The sequence below is a fragment of the Embiotoca jacksoni genome, unplaced genomic scaffold, assembly GCF_022577435.1.
Source record: "Embiotoca jacksoni isolate LCO1_2020_lvr unplaced genomic scaffold, fEmbJac1.0.p SCAF_54, whole genome shotgun sequence".
NCBI classification, from domain to species: domain Eukaryota; kingdom Metazoa; phylum Chordata; class Actinopteri; family Embiotocidae; genus Embiotoca; species Embiotoca jacksoni.
Genome location: NW_027185408.1, coordinates 1,327,853 through 1,344,604, shown reverse-complemented (window position 1 = coordinate 1,344,604; position 16,752 = coordinate 1,327,853). Strand labels below are relative to the sequence as shown.

Below are 16,752 nucleotides of genomic sequence, written 5' to 3'. Positions count from 1 at the left end.
AAGGGATGCTTGAAACCTCACGAAACGTGTCACATACATCCAGCGTGGTGAGACAATACATCTGATATGTGTTTTGCGAATGGGCGTGGCCAAATGGCTCGCTCGCCGTAACACAGGAAGTTGATGTTTAAGGTCAAGGGATGCTTGAAACCTCACGAAACGTGTCAAATACATCCAGCGTGGTGAGACAATACATCTGATATGTGTTTTGCGAGTGGGCGTGGCCAAATGGCTCGCCAGCGCCCCCTGCTGGAGACAGGAAACAAGGTAAAAATAGCAACTTTAAGAGGGGATATGCGGCCCCTTGCGCACTGCATGTCGGGGAGGCGGCTTCGGGGTGGCGGCGCGCCGGTGCGAGGGCCCATACATCACTGCTTGCAGTTTTAATTTACAAAATATTTTTCCAAAAGTGATATTTATACATTTAAACTACACATAAAATATAATATGAAATACTGCAGATACAAAAAGTAGCTTCAGGCAGTGTTATAAAAGGACAAGGTGAATCTCTGGTAAAGAGAAGCTTTGATGCTTATGCTGCTGGGAGGTCGAGTGGAGAGGAAAGGTTCATATAGCAGTGAGTTACAGAGGAATCAGAAGGAGAGGAGACAGTGATGACTGCTGGTTTGGAAGGAACGATCAATCCTGGAGTCTGTTCTGCTATGATGGTGGTCGTTACTCTGTTTGGCACAATAACAGAGAAACATTAATCTCCTCCTCCTCCTTGTCCTCCTCCTCCTCCTCCTCCTCCAACAACAGAGTAGCAGTGTATGTGGACTGTCCTGCTGGCACTCTGTCCTTCTACAGAATCTCCTCTGACACTCTGATCCACCTCCACACCTTCAACACCACATTCACTGAACCTCTGTATCCTGGATTTAGGTTCTGGTCAGATGGTTCCTCAGTGTCTCTGTGTTCTCTGTAGGAGGAAGAATCTGTGGAAGTGACAGCAGCTTTAAATGTTGATGGTGGATGAAGTTTCTCTTTGGTTCACCGTTGAATCACTGATTGTGATGTCACAATATGCTTTGTGTCAGAAGTAGTGAAATGATGTCCTCACCTCTGAACTTTGACCTTCACTTCCATCTGGACAGATGAAGGTCAAACTGAGCTCTTTGGCTGATAAACATCAGCAGATTCTGGATGCAGACGTCCTGCAGTCAGTCAGGACAGTGAAAAGAGGCTGGATTCTACAACAGGACAACGATCAGAGCAAAACCTCACAATCCACCATGAACTGCTTGAAGAAACACCAGCTCAGGCTGTTGGAGTGGCCCTCAGGGGCCCCTGACCTGAACATCACTGAACATCTGTGGGGAGATCTGAAACCTGCTGCAAGATGGCCTGAAAATGTCTCCGAACTCGAGGGGGACAAACTTTTACACCTCATAAATCCTGTTGAAATGTTTTCTGTCTTTCAGTTGATGAAATGAAACGTGACCGTACTTAGATATTTGAAGAAAGGCTCATTTAATGTCTGTTTGCTGTCGAGGTTGTGTTTAAGATGTTGTTTGAACCAACTATGTCCAACCCTCTGTAATATCACTGAAAGGTTCCATTATTGTAAATAATTCACATTTCTATCAGCTGACAATAATTGTTGAACTTAACCTGTTTCTGCTGAATCTAGTTTGTTTCCAGCTGAAAGAAGTTGTTCATGAAGGAAAACTAAAGTCTGTATCAAACAACTGCAGCTTTTAGAATTATTGACAATTTATCAGCTCCAAATATGTGAAATTAGAAGTTTATGAGAGCTTCTGTTGTTTTGTTATCAATAAAAGTAAAAAGTCAACTTTTTAGTAGTTGATTTTTTATATTTTAAACTCTATTTAAAAAACATGACCGATCCCCAGTATTACCATCTTTACACTATTGTTTTACACGTACTCGTGTTTTTGACTTGCAAAAGAAAATTAACATTTAAAATAATAATAATCTCATATTAGATGAGTATTAAACTGTTGTAGAAATACGTTTTCTGTCCTTCAAACAGTTTTGAGTGTGCTAATGTCATCTAGAAAGCTACTTTTAGTAAATAAGTGGATTAAAACTAGTCTAGTAAAGTAACCAGCTTACTGGATAACAACCTGAACCTCGACGGATAAAGATTTTTTTCACTACAGCAGCATTATAGATACAGGAAAAGCAATCAAACAACAGAGTATAAATAGTAAATAGTAAATATAAAAATGCACAATATATATAATAAAATAGAATAATATTAATTAAATTAAAACTAACTAAACAATAGTACGAGGATATAAACAAACAAACAACGGTGTTATTGTTGAGAGATTGATTTGGCCAGCGGTGAGTTATTGTACAGTCTTATTGCATATTTGCACCTACCTACCTTACATAGTACATAACATACATAACACATGCATGTGAACTACAGATGGAGGGAAGTGATGTGATATGTGGACAGACAGAACATAAAGACAAGTGATGAACACTGTTTGGTTTTCTACAACAGAAGTGAGCTTCATCGAGTGCAAACTGCAAACAGAAAAAAACATGCAGGTGCTGTTGAATTTGAACTGTTGAGACCAAAGATTGGATATAAAACTACAGTCTGAAAGCAGTTGATGCAGTCTAACAGGGTGAACAACAGCAGGTGGTATTGCAGCTCAAGACACTTCTGCATCGGAAGCATTTTTCAGAAAAGGAAGCTACGAATTCGGAAGTGTTGGAAGTGTCTTAAACTGCATCAACTGCTTTCAACTTTTATATCCTTGTTGGTAAATTAATGTCATATTGAATCGCCAGATCTTGATGATGCAGCTGATAAGGAGTTATGATGTCTGTTAATGTTTAATCGTTGTTCCAAAGGTCTGAAGGATCAGATTTCCAGGAAGAAGACTTCAGTCTGAAGAAGTCAGAGAGCTGAGAGACGTCTGAACTCGTCCTGCTGTCCGCTCCATGTTTCTTCTTTCTCTGCTCGGTTTCCATCTTAAAGCTGCTGATGAACTTCTTCACTCGCCGGCTTCACGACGATTATTTCCTCCATCAGAAGGTAACAAACAGTTTCCATCTTCATCTGATAGGTTTTTGACATGGAACCGGTCCGATCAATAAAAATGACGTCGCTGTCTGTCAGATCAACGCTGACTCTTCTGAAGCAGCTCCTGAACTTTTAAACCCAGCTCAGTTTTCCTGAACTCGTTCTGTGTTTTCTGTTGCGACCGCATGAAGAGTCGACATGTTCAGTAACTTTGAAACCGTCGATCATTTTAACGGCCCGTGTGATTCAGTTAGTGGGGAGCGTTCACTGTCCGGTCTGACGTTGTTCACAGCTGGACTGGTTGGTTATTAACAGGTAATAAAGTCATCAAATATGTGACAGTCAGTCAGAGATCTTTGAAAATGTTCACAGTGAGGAGGAAACAGAAACACGTTCAATTCTCTTTCTGGAATAACGGAGCATGTTTTTCACATCATGTCTGCATCATGTGTTCAGAAACATGTTTTATATTCTCACTGTCTCACTGATGAATGTTTTGCTGTAGATGATGTGGGATTCATAAAAAAACAACAAGGTTCAAAGTTCTTTTGTTGCAGCTATAAAATGATAAAACCTTCTGTGATGACATCGTTATCATCCATCAATGATTAAACAGCAAAGACATCAAATACGACACGACTACAGAAACAGTTTAAAAAGATGTTTTTCACTGAGGTCATATTTCAACATCAGCGACTCTTAGAAACTACAGCTGTGTTGAATGTTTTCATGGATCTGTTCAGACTCTCTCAGCTCTTTGTTGAGCTTCAACACAGATGGAGGCGTCGCTGAAAAACAGCCTCAGCTCCTCCAAATGGAGCAGATTTTACAAGTCAAAGAAAATATGAACTTTTAGAGAAAAGTTACAGCCTGTTTAGGTTTAATACTTTTACAGACTCTCTGTTCTTTCCTTCTTTCATGCAGCAGATAGAAATATTCACATTTATCTTTGGACTCTGAGATATTTTATTTTCTTGTGATCTGAGTTGAACTCTGGTTTTCTGTCATCTTGAAGTTTCCAGACTTTGACAGTGAGGTTCTGAGAGGATGACGAAGACGTCAGACTGATGATGAAGCAGAATCAGCAGCAGCTTCTCTCTCTGTGTTTCCTCTGCAGGTGAAGGTAGAACGACTCTGTGACGGGATCTGAATTCACCTGGTGAGGATTTCATTCACTTCTGCCTGAATTCATCACATCACCTCCTTTAAACAAGTGAAATATAACTTTTACCAGGTAGATCAGAAAAACACACCTGGACAGAAATGAAGAGAGTTCATGTTGTTTCCTAACATCCATCCTCAGTGGAAATCTGAACAGGATCTGAACTGTGTTTACTTTGGCGCCCTCTGGTGGTGGAATCCAGAGTGACACTGTTGTAGTGTGAATGTTGTTGTACGTACTGAGCAGGTTGTTGTGTTTGTGTGAAGCTGTGGGCTCTGCTATGGATCAGTGGGAGGACAGAGAGGACGGAGTCCGTCCCTCTAAAACCACTCTGTGTGGGGAACATGAGAGCCGGACCGAAGCTCAGAGGTGAGACGACCGTCTCTAACTGTCCACGACTCTTCTCCACATCACAGCTCAGCACTCACATCACTGCACCATCATTATTCTCACTCAGAGCTCTGTGTGTTCTGTTGAAGAGCAAAGCAGCAGCTCAGACCTGCTGGACCTGGACCTGGACCTGGACCTGGACATGGACCTGAACCTGGACCTGGACATGGACATGGAAATGGACCTAAACCTGAACCTGTTCCCAGCTGTGTGTCCATGAAGAGTGACTCGTCTGTGGAAAGATTTATTGACTTCAAAGATGGACACCAGTCTGTTAAACAAAGGTAATAATGTTTCAAGGTTTTCTTTTGGTTTCAAACCCTCCTGATGTCATAACGTCTTTGTGTTGAACTTATTATTCACCTCGATAGAAGATTGGAGACATCTGGAGAGACAGTTGGCAGCTTGGACAGATGATCTCAGGCAGTTGAATCTGTATGTTCGTTGAAAGGAACCAAACTGTCTTCACACAGAGACTCAGAAGGAAATCTGTTCAGGGAGCTGGAGAGGAGGAAGAGTTGTCTGTAACAAGTAACCCTGCATGACGTGGTCCTCCAGTCAGAAACCTCAGAGCAGGCCATCATGTTTGAGCTGACAGTGAAGATCAAATTAAAGAGGCCCACAAGAAGAAAATGGTCAAAGATCACAGGGGTGGGATCACCTCAGCTCAGAGGATCAAAGGATGTCAGACTCAGATTCTTTAGTCTCTTTAGTTCAGCAATGCCAGTTTGTTGGAACTGCAGGTTCATGGAAACACACTGGATGTATTCATGTTTCTGTTAGCGTCCAACAAAACACACAATCTGCAGGGTTAAAACTGAAAGCTACACATCTCTGTTTCCATCAGGATCCTTCAGCAGGAACCAGATTCTCCTGAACCCAGCTGTGTGTCCATGAAGAGTGACCGGTCTATGGGGGAACCTATTAACTTCAAAGATGGACACCAGTCTGTTGAACAAAGGTAACAATGTGAAATGTTTGTCATTTAGTATCAAACCCTCCTGATGTCATAATGTCTGAACTCATTGATCACTTTCTTTCCATTCAGTGTGAAACTGAAACCCAACTGTTCTTGTGTCCGGGTATTCAGAAAGAGGGTTTTCCAGTGTTCAGCAGGGGTGATCATATTTATACATTTAAAGACTCCTTGCAGAGCCGGGCTTCATCGGACCACACAGAGGAGACCCATACAGACCAGGCTGGTGGCTGCCTCCACATGTCTCTCAGTCTGAAGAAGTTCTGTTTTGAAGTTTTGTTGATGAAGGGCAGTAATTTAAAATGAATGTTTTGTCTTCCTGTTCAGCTTCTGTCAGGTGTTGGTTGTCTTGGTAACTAAAAACATGAAGTCTCTTTACTTTATGTTTCTGGATTAATTCTGACCAAACATCTTGTGTTTTGATGTTGACTTTACAGAGTTGATCAGCAGGACTCAGACGTTCCTGAAACAAACCTGGACTCCATATTTCTGGTTTGTAAACACACAAACTAAATAGTGAATTACCAAAACTCACATTCTCCCTGCTGCACTCTGTAGACCAGCAGGATTTCAGTCCATATTTAAAATGATCTGATACGTTCTGTGTATTAAAGTTGATATATTTCTCTGTTTCAGCTGCTGGAGGAGAACATGATCAGTTTTGTGAAGAACGAGCTGAAGAAGATGCAGAAAATGCTGAGTCTAGATTACCCAGAATGCTTAGAGAGTGAGGATGAGGAGGTGTTGGAGGGTGAGGATGAAGAGCAGAGGAGGAGCAGAGAGTCATTTCTGAAGATCACACTGCACTTCCTGAGGAGACTGAAGCAGGAGGAGCTGGCTGACCGTCTGCAGAGCAGTAAGAGGATTTTAACAGCTGGAACATGATGGAAAGAGGAAACATGGGAGAAACTTAGATTTCCAAACTCTGCTGTTAATATGATGCAAACATCTTCATCACATCTGTGAATTCTTCTGGACTGAAAACAGTCAGAAACTGTTTGTCCACAACTGATGTGAAGAATTGATTTCATGGAGACACAAATTGTTAAATGTTAAAAAGTTTATCTTCAGGTTTACTGAGACGTTCACTTGTTGTTTGTTTGTTTGTTTGTTTAGGAACTGTTGTTCCAGAGTGTCGACAACATCTTAAATCTAACCTGAGGAAGAAGTTCCAGAGTGTGTTTGAGGGGATTTCTAAAGCAGGAAACCGAACCCTTCTGAATGAGATGTACACAGAGCTGTACATCACAGAGGGAGGGACTGCAGAGGTCAATGATGAACATGAGGTCAGACAGATTGAAACAACATCCAGGAAACCAGACAGACCAGAAACAACCATCAGACAAGAAGACATCTTTAAAGACTCACCTGGAAGACATGAACCAATCAGAACAGTGCTGACAAAGGGAGTGGCTGGCATCGGGAAGACAGTGTTAACACAGAAGTTCACTCTGGACTGGGCTGAAGACAAAACCAACCAGAACATCCAGTTCATGTTTCCGTTCACTTTCAGAGAGCTGAATGTGCTGAAACAGAGAAAGTTCAGTTTGGTGGAACTGGTTCATCTCTTCTTCACTGAAACCAAAGCAGCAGGAATCTGCATCTTTGAACACTTCCAGGTTGTGTTCATCTTTGATGGTCTGGATGAGTGTCGACTTCCTCTGGATTTCCACAACAATGAGATCCTGACTGATGTTACAGAGTCCACCTCAGTGGATGTGCTGCTGACCAACCTCATCAGGGGGAAACTGCTTCCCTCCGCTCGCCTCTGGATAACCACACGACCTGCAGCGGCCAATCAGATCCCTGCCGAGTGTGTCGGCACGGTGACAGAGGTCAGAGGGTTCACTGACCCGCAGAAGGAGGAGTACTTCAGGAGGAGGTTCAGAGATGAGGAGCAGGCCAGCAGCATCATCTCCCACATCAAGACATCCAGAAGCCTCCACATCATGTGCCACATCCCGGTCTTCTGCTGGATCACTGCTACAGTTCTGGAGGACGTGTTGAAAAGAAGAGACGGAGGAGAGCTGCCCAAGACCCTGACGGAGATGTTCATCCACTTCCTGGTGGTTCAGGCCAAAGTGAAGCAGGTCAAGTATGATGGAGGAGCTGAGACAGATCCACACTGGAATGAAAAGAGCAGGAAGATGATGGAGTCTCTGGGAAAACTGGCTTTTGATCAGCTGCAGAAAGGAAACCTGATCTTCTATGAATCTGACCTGACAGAGTGTGGCATCGATATCAGAGCAGCCTCAGTGTACTCAGGAGTGTTCACCCAGATCTTTAAAGAGGAGAGCGGGCTGTACCAGGACAAGGTGTTCTGCTTCGTCCATCTGAGCGTTCAGGAGTTTCTGGCTGCTCTTCACGTCCATCTGACCTTCATCAACTCTGCTGTCAACCTGCTGATGGAACAACAAACTAAATCTTCTTTGTCTATTTTCTTCAGAAACAAAACAAAACTAAACCATCTCCACCAGACTGCTGTGGACGAAGCTTTAAGAAGTCCAAATGGACACCTGGACTTATTCCTCCGCTTCCTTCTGGGTCTTTCGCTGCAGACCAATCAGACTCTCCTACGAGGCCTGCTGACACAGCCAGGAAGTAGCTCACAGACCAATCAAGAAACAGTCCAGTACATCAAGGAGAAGATCAGTGAGAATCTGTCTGCAGAGAGAAGCATCAATCTGTTCCACTGTCTGAATGAACTGAATGATAGTTCTCTAGTGGAGGAGATCCAACAGTCCCTGAGATCAGGACGTCTCTCCACAGATAAACTGTCTCCTGCTCAGTGGTCAGCTCTGGCCTTCATCTTACTGTCATCAGAAGAACATCTGGACGTGTTTGACCTGAAGAAATACTATGCTTCAGAGGAGGCTCTTCTGAGGCTGCTGCCAGTGGTCAAAGCCTCCAACAAAGCTCTGTACGTGGATTTATCAACCATTTCAAACATGTTTAATTGTGTAAATAACAAACAAAACAGTTTGTGTTCATTGTTAATTCTTCTCTAGGCTGACTGGATGTAACCTGTCAGAGAGAAGCTGTAAAGCTCTGTCCTCAGTTCTCAGCTCCCAGTCCTCCAGTCTGAGAGAGCTGGACCTGAGTAACAATGACCTGAAGGATTCAGGAGTGAAGCAGCTGTCTGCTGGTTTGGAGAGTCCTCATTGTAAACTGGAGACTCTCAGGTCAGGAAACATCTGGTTTTTGATCAGTTAAATATTTCTTAATATTCATTTTGATGCAGATGTTCAACATCTGCAGGATTTTCCTTCTTGTTTCTGGAGTTGATGATATTTTTCTGACTCCAGTCTGTCAGGTTGTCTGATCTCAGAGGAAGGCTGTGCTTCTCTGGCCTCAGCTCTGCGCTCCAACCCCTCCCATCTGAGAGAGCTGGACCTGAGCTACAATCATCCAGGAGACTCAGGAGTGACGCTGCTCTCTGCTGGTGTGGAGGATCCTCACTGGAAACTGGAGACTCTCAGGTCAGGAAACAATGAATCCATCAAACTTGACTTTTATTGAGTTATTTAACTCTAATTTAACACATTTTTTGTTTCTTTCAAATCACAAATCTTTTAGAAAATCTCCCCTATATTATTGTGGTTTTGTTGTCGTTAAAACATTTTTAAATTAAATACATGTACAGTAACAACCTAACTAAATGTTTGATTCCAGTAGTTTCAGTGATGTCACATTTGTATAATTGAAGACATGTTCTTAAATCATATCGAGATTTAGATAAATTGGGTCAAATATGTACATTTTCTTTTCAGACTGACTGTCTGTAACCTGTCAGAGAGAAGCTGTGAAGCTCTGTCCTCAGTTCTCAGCTCCCAGTCCTCCTGTCTGAGAGAACTGGACCTGAGTAACAACGACCTGCTGGATTCAGGAGTGAAGCTGCTGTCTGCTGGTCTGGAGAGTCCTCACTGTAAACTGGAGACTCTCAGGTCAGGAAATATCTGGTTGTTGATCAGTTAAATTATCTTTTAGTTCATGTTGGTGCAGATGTTCAACATCTGTAAGATTTTCCTTCTTGTTTCTGGAGTTGATGATATTTTTCTGACTCCAGTCTGTCAGGTTGTCTGATCTCAGAGGAAGGCTGTGCTTCTCTGGCCTCAGCTCTGAGCTCCAACCCCTCCCATCTGAGAGAGCTGGACCTGAGCTACAATCATCCAGGAGACTCAGGAGTGAAGCTGCTCTCTGCTGGTCTGGAGGATCCTCACTGGAGACTGGACACTCTCAGGTATGGACAGACAACCAGAGCTCACACAGTGTAGGTTTGTCTCTGATTTGACTTCATGTGTTGTTGCTCAGGTCCATCATCATGAAGGATGCCTTGTTTCTCTTGTTTCTGTTCAGAGGAGTGAGGAGGTCTGAGTTAGGAAACATGTGGATCCTCAGAAGTCTTTTATCAAATGGAAACAGCTGTTCATTAGAAACATTGTGAAGTTGGTGTCAAATCCTTCTCATCTTGAACCATGTTATCAGCCTGGCTGTAGGGACGACAGTGTTCATCAGTCGATCACCACTTTGGTCCAAACTGATTCATCTCAACAACTAATAAACATAATGAGATGAACTTCTGTTCACACAAATTTGAGAACTTCAGGACTCAAAGTTCGGCCTCAGTCTTCACTCTGAAATACAGTCGTTTTTATGTGAAGTTCTAAAATCAAGTCAGTTTTATTTTTTAGTCCAGAGTTATAACTTTTCCTCCCAGAGCTTCAGTCTCTACAGCTGACTCCCTCCATCATTACACCCTCGATTCTGAACATGTAAATTACACAAACCAACTGAACGTGGTGGTTGGACTGATCTGTGAACAGTCTGAAAACAGTTCAGCTGTTCATGTGAATGTTGCTCAAACTGTTCATTTTAAGGGACAACATGCAGAGACCAATATTTCACATGTGGGAGGACATCAATAAAACCAGAGCAGATCAGTGGAGACTGAGCTCTCTGATTATTTCTACATATCTTCTTCTTCTTCAGGTGTTTTCCTCACAGACAGCAGTGAAACCATCAGAGACAGTTGACACTGATGAGTTTCAGCCTGTTTCTGTGTCTCACTGACAAACTGAGGAACTCTGCTTCATGTTGAACAACAGTTAGGACTCCTGTTGGATAGAAAATCATTGTGACTGTTTCTTCCTCCAGGGTGGACCATGGTGGAGAGCAGTGGTTAAAACCTGGTCTGAGGAAGTGTAAGTTTGACTGACACACATTACATTACATTTAATTTAATTTAGTTGACGCTTTTGTCCAAAGCGACTCACAATAAGTGCATTTCAACCATGAGGGTACTGGCTGAGTTAGGATGCATGAGGGAGAAAGAGAGGAGGAGGAGGGATAGAGGATGGAGACAGGAGGGGGGAGAGGAGGGGGAGAGGAGGGGGAGAGGAGGAGGAGAGAAGGGAGAGAGCAGGAGGGAGAGAGGAGGGAAAGAGGAGGAAAGAGGAGGAAGAGAGGAGGGAGAGAGGAGGAAGAGAGGAGGGAGAGAGGAGGGAGAGAGGAGTGAGAGAGAAGGGGGAGAGGAGGTAGAGAGGAGGAAGAGAGGAGGAGAAGAGGAGGAGGTAGAGATAAGGTGGAGAGGAAGGGAGGAGAAGGGGGAGAGGAGGGACACAGGAGGGGGAGAGGAGGGAGACAGGAGGGGGAGAGGAGGAGGAGAGGAGGGGGAGAGGAGGAGAGAAGGAGGAGGGGAAGAGAAGGAGGAGAGCAGGAGGAGGAGAGAAGGGAGAGAGGAGGAGGAGGGAGGGAGGAGGGAGAGAGGAGGGGGAGGGTTGAAGACAAGTCGAGCTGCTGCATTCTGGATGAACTGCAGAGGACGAATGGCACTAACAGGTAGACCTGCCAGGAGGGAGTTACAGTAGTCCAGGCGTGAGATGACCAGAACCTGGACCAGAACTTGGACCAGAACCTGGACCAGAACCTGCGCCGCCTTCTGAGTGAGAAGAGGACGTATTCTCCTGATGTTGTGCAGCATGTATCTACAGGAACGTGTTGTTGCAGTGATGTTGGCAGTAAGAGAGAGTTGACTGTCGAGTGTCTCCGAGGTTCTTAGCAGTCAGGGTCGGGATAACAGAGTTGTTGAAGGTAGTAGTCAGGTCGAGGGTGGGAGAGTCTTTCTCTGGAAGGAAGAGCAGTTCAGTCTTGTGGAGGTTGATTTTCAGGTGGTGTGAGGACATCCATTGAGAGATGTCAGTCAGACAGACAGAGATTCATGCTGCTACCTGTGTTTCAGATCGGGGAAAAGAGAGGATCAGTTGGGTGTCATCAGCAAAGCTGTGGTAGGAAAAGACATGTGAGTGAATGACAGAGCAGAGAGAGTTGGTGTACAGAGAGAAGAGGAGGGGACCCAGGACGGAGCCTTGAGGGACACCAGTAGTGAGAGGACAAGGTTCAGACACAGATCCTCTCCATGTTACCCGGTAAGTGAGGTCGTTGAGGTAGGATGAGAACAGGGAGAGAGCAGAGCCTGAGACACCGAGGTCCTGAAGGAGGAAAGAAGGATCTGGTGGTTCACTGTGTCAAATGCAGCAGAAGGTCTAGAAGGATCAGGACAGAGGACAGAGAGGCTGCTCTAGCAGTGTGAAGCTGCTCAGAGACAGAAGGAGGACCGTCTGTGTTGAGTGGTCTGTTGAAACCAGACTGGTGGTCAAGAAGATTGTAGTTACAGTAGCTGGGTTTGAAAATGAGGATCATATATCATCTATCTTTTTAGTAAAGTAGTTGACAAAGTGGCTTGGTAGGAGGGAGGAGGGAGGAGAGGGGGGGGGGGGTCAAGGAGGTTGGATAAGATGGAGAAGAGGTTTTTGGGATTGGAAAATGAGGATTGAATCCTGGTTTGGTAGAAAGAGCTTTTGGCTGCAGAAATCGAGGCAGAGAAAGAGGAGAGGAGAGATTGATAAGTGAGCAGGTCGTCAGGGTGGTTAGATTTTCTACATTTCCTTTCTGCTGCTCTCATAGTGTCTCTCAGACAACCACGGAGCTGGGGAGGACTGGAGGACATGGAGGAGGACAGAGACAATCAAGAGAGGAAGACAGAGTAGAAAGGAGAGTGTCTGTGGCTGAGTTAGGATGCATGAGGGAGAAAGAGTCAGTTGAAGGGAGGGCAGATAAAACAGAGGAGGGAGAGAGAAGGGGGAGACGAGGAGAGATGAGGGGGAGAGGAGGGAGAGAGGTGGGAGAAAGGAGGGGGTGAGGAGGAGGAGAGGAGGAAGAGAGGAGGAAGACAGGAGGTAGAGAGGAGGGAGAAAGGAGGAGGAGAGGAGGTAGAGAGGAGGGAGAGAGGAGGAAGATCGGAGGGGGAGAGGAGGGAGAGAGGAGTTAGAGAGGAGGGGAGGGGAGGGGGAGAGGAGGGAGAGGGGGGAAGGAGGGGGAGAGGAGGAGAGGAGGAAGAGAGGAGGTAGAGAGGAGGGAGAAATGAGGAGGAGAGGAGCTAGAGAGGAGGAGGAGAGGAGGAAGAGGGAGAGAGGAGGGAGACAGGAGGGGGAGGAGATGAGGGAGACAGGAGGGGGGGAGTGGAGAGAGTGGGGAGAGAGGCGGTCGAGAGGAGGGAGAGAGGAGGGAGAGAGGAGGGAAAGAAGGTGGAGAGGAGGTAGAAAGGAGAGGAGAGAGAGAGGAGGTAGAAAGGAGAGGAGGGAGAGAGGAGGAAGAGAGGAGGGGGAGAGGAGGGAGAGAGGAGGGAGAGAGAAGGGGGAGAGGTGGTAGAGAGGAGGAAGAGAGGAGGTGGAGAGGAGGTAGAGAGGAGGGAGAGAAGAGGGAGAGAGGAGGGGAGGGGGAGAGGAGGGAGAGAGGAGGAGGAGGGAGAGAGGAGGAGGACAGGAGGAACAGAGGAGGAAGAGAGGAGGTAGAGAGGAGGGAGAAATGAGGGAGAGAGGAGGAAGATTGGAGGGGGAGAGGAGTTAGAGAGGAGGGGAGGGAGAGAGGAGGGAGAGGGTGGAAGGAGGAAGAGAGGAGGTAGAGAGGAGGGCGAAAGGAGGGAGAGGAGTGAGAGAGTAGGGGGAGAGGAGGTAGAGAGGAGGGAGAGAGGAGGGAGAGAGGAGGGAGAAATGAGGAGGAGAGGAGGGGAGGGGGAGAGGAGGGAGAGAGGAGGAGGAGGGAGAGAGGAGGAGGACAGGAGGAACAGAGGAGGAAGAGAGGAGGTAGAGAGGAGGGAGAAATGAGGGAGAGAGGAGGAAGATTGGAGGGGGAGAGGAGTTAGAGAGGAGGGGAGGGAGAGAGGAGGGAGAGGGTGGAAGGAGGAAGAGAGGAGGTAGAGAGGAGGGCGAAAGGAGGGAGAGGAGTGAGAGAGTAGGGGGAGAGGAGGTAGAGAGGAGGGAGAGAGGAGGGAGAGAGGAGGGAGAAATGAGGAGGAGAGGAGGTAGAGAGGAGGAGGAGAGGAGGAAGAGGGAGAGAGGAGGGAGACAGGAGGGGGAGGAGATGAGGGAGACAGGGGGGATAGGAGTGGAGAGAGTGGGGAGAGACGAGTGAGAGAGGAGGGGAGGGGAGGGGGAGAAGAGGTGGAGAGGAGTTAGAGAGGAGGGGAGGGGGAGAGGCGGGAGAGAGGAGGGGAGGGGGAGAGGAGGGAGAGAAGGGGGAGAGGAGGGAGATAGGAGTGAGAGAGTAGTGGGAGAGGAGATAGAGAGGAGGAAGAGAGGAGGGAGAGAGGAGGTGGAGAGGAGGTTAAGAGGAGGGAGAGAGGAGTTAGAGAGGAGGGGAGGGGAGGGGTAGAGGAGGAGTCGAGAGAGTGGGGAGAGAGGCGGAGGAGAGGAGGGAGACAGGTGGGGGAGAGAAGGAGAGGAGTTAGAGAGGAGGGGAGGGGAGGGGGAGAGGAGGGAGACAGGAGGGGGGAGGAGTGGAGAGAGTGGGGAGAGAGGCGGTGGAGAGGAGGTAGAGAGGAGGAGGAGAGGAGGTAGAGAGGAGGTAGAGAGGAGGAAGAGAGGAGGGGAAGAGGAGGGAGAGAGGAGGAAGAGAGGAGGGGGAGAGGAGGTAGAGAGGAGGAAGAGAGGAGGGAGAGAGGAGGGGGAGGGGAGGGGGGAGGAGTCGAGAGAGTGGGGAGAGAGGCAGTGGAGAGGAGGGAGACAGGTGGGGGAGAGAAGGAGAGGAGGAGGACAGGAGGAGGAGAGGAGGAAGAGGTTGAGAGGAGGTAGACAAGAGGGGGAGGAGTGGAGAGAGTGGGGAGAGAGGAGGGGGAGAGGAGGGAGACAGGTGGGGGAGAGGAGGTACAGAGGAGGAGGAGGAGAGAAGGAGGAGAGGAGGGAGAGAGGAGGTAGAGAGGAGGGAGAAAGGAGGAGGAGAGGAGGTAGAGAGGAGGGAGAGAGGAGTGAGAGAGTAGGGGGAGAGGAGTTAGAGAGGAGGAAGAGAGGAGGGAGAAAGGAGGAGGAGAGGAGGTAGAGAGGAGGGAGAGAGTAGGGGGAGAGGAGGTAGAGAGGAGGAAGAGAGCAGGGAGAGAGGAGGTGGAGAGGAGGGGAGGGGAGGGAGAGGGGAGGGAGAGAGAAGGGGGAGAGGAGGTACAGAGGAGGAAGAGGGGGAGAAGAGGGAGAGAGGAGGAGGGGGAGCGGAGGAGAGGAGGAGGAGGAGAGTAGGGAGACAACTTAGTCCTTAATAGAATTGGAATAAAAGACCATCAGTTTAACTCTAAACTTGTTCTCTTTGACTCTCAGTTACTTGAGTGAAAACAAGAATCCAATCACAAACAATTCCAGCTACCAAAAACCATCCAAGCTTTATCAGTCAAGATATCCTAAAACAGCAGATGCAATAATAAACTTGATCAGAGAAGCGTATTTAAAGATTCTACTTTGTCTTAGTTCAAGTGATCCAGCTGGATGTCGTCCCCCAAAAGTCAAAGCCTGACAAAAAGTATCATCATTAAACTTTCTATGAACGAACAACAAGTCAGGAAGTAAAGAAAGAAAAAAGCCATCAGATGTGTCAGATGATAAACTGCAGCTGTGTCGTGTCTTTTTCTCTCCATCAGATTTCTGTGAACTTGAACTGGACACAAACTCAGTAAACAAAAAACTCAAACTGTCTGACAACAACAGGAAGGTGACGAAGGTGGAAGAAGATCAGTCATATCCTGATCATCCAGACAGATTTAACAGGTGTCCTCAGCTGCTGTGTAGAACTGGTCTGACTGGTCGCTGTTACTGGGAGGTCGAGAGGAGAGGAGAGGTTGTTATAGCAGTGAGTTACAGAGGAATCAGAAGGAGAGGAGACAGTGATGACTGCTGGTTTGGAGGGAACGATCAGTCCTGGAGTCTGGACTGCTATGATGGTGGTCGTTACTATGTCTGGCACAATAACAGAGTAACATCCTGCTCCTCCTCCTCCTCCTCCTCCTCCTCCAACAGAGTAGCAGTGTATGTGGACTGTCCTGCTGGCACTCTGTCCTTCTACAGAATCTCCTCTGACACTCTGATCCACCTCCACACCTTCAACACCACATTCACTGAACATCTGTATCCTGGATTTAGGTTCTGGTCAGATGGTTCCTCAGTGTCTCTGTGTTCTCTGTAGGAGGAAGAGTCTGTGGAAGTGACAGCAGCTTTAAATGTTGATGGTGGATGAAGTTTCTCTTTGGTTCACCATTGAATCACTGATTGTGATGTCACAATATGTTTTGTGTCAGAAGTAGTGAAATGATGTCCTCACCTCTGAACTTTGACCTTCACTTCCATGTGGACAGATGAAGGTCAACTATGTGATAAAAACATCTGCAAAACACTTTGGTGATATTTCTTGAAAGTTAGAATGTAAAAATGTTTCATATCATACAACAACAAAATACTTCCTTCATCACAAAGTTATTTTCCATCTTTACAGCAAGTGATTTTTCAGATGATGCTACAATACAATATTCAGATGCACCATCGTAAAGTCCATTTCCTAAAACTCATTTGTTCAGATCTGTACCGATGTATTTCTCTGTTTTACTGTTCAATCATACTTTTGTTTCGGTGATGTCTTTTTGATTTCATGTTGCCGAGGCGATAGTTGCTTTCCTCAGCAGATAATTCAATGCGTAAAATGTCGACAGATCCAAGTTGCTTTAAAAGTCCTTTTTCTTCAGAAGCTTCTCTTGTGCACACTGAAGCTTATTTCATGTTGAGGAAATGTAAAACACGATGTAAACAACGCAATATTAAAGCATTGAGGACAAACTGTGCATCAGTGTCTGCATTCCAGCTGTGCATTACGACTGTGTTTTACTTGTTTACAAAGACACCACAAGGCCTC

At 46.3% G+C, this 16,752-nt stretch overlaps 1 pseudogene; it reads left to right on the top strand.

Moving 5' to 3' along the window:
- Positions 1 to 2,850: 2,850 nt before the first annotated feature.
- Positions 2,851 to 16,681, top strand: LOC138212328 (NLR family CARD domain-containing protein 3-like; annotated as a pseudogene).
- Positions 16,682 to 16,752: the final 71 nt, after the last annotated feature.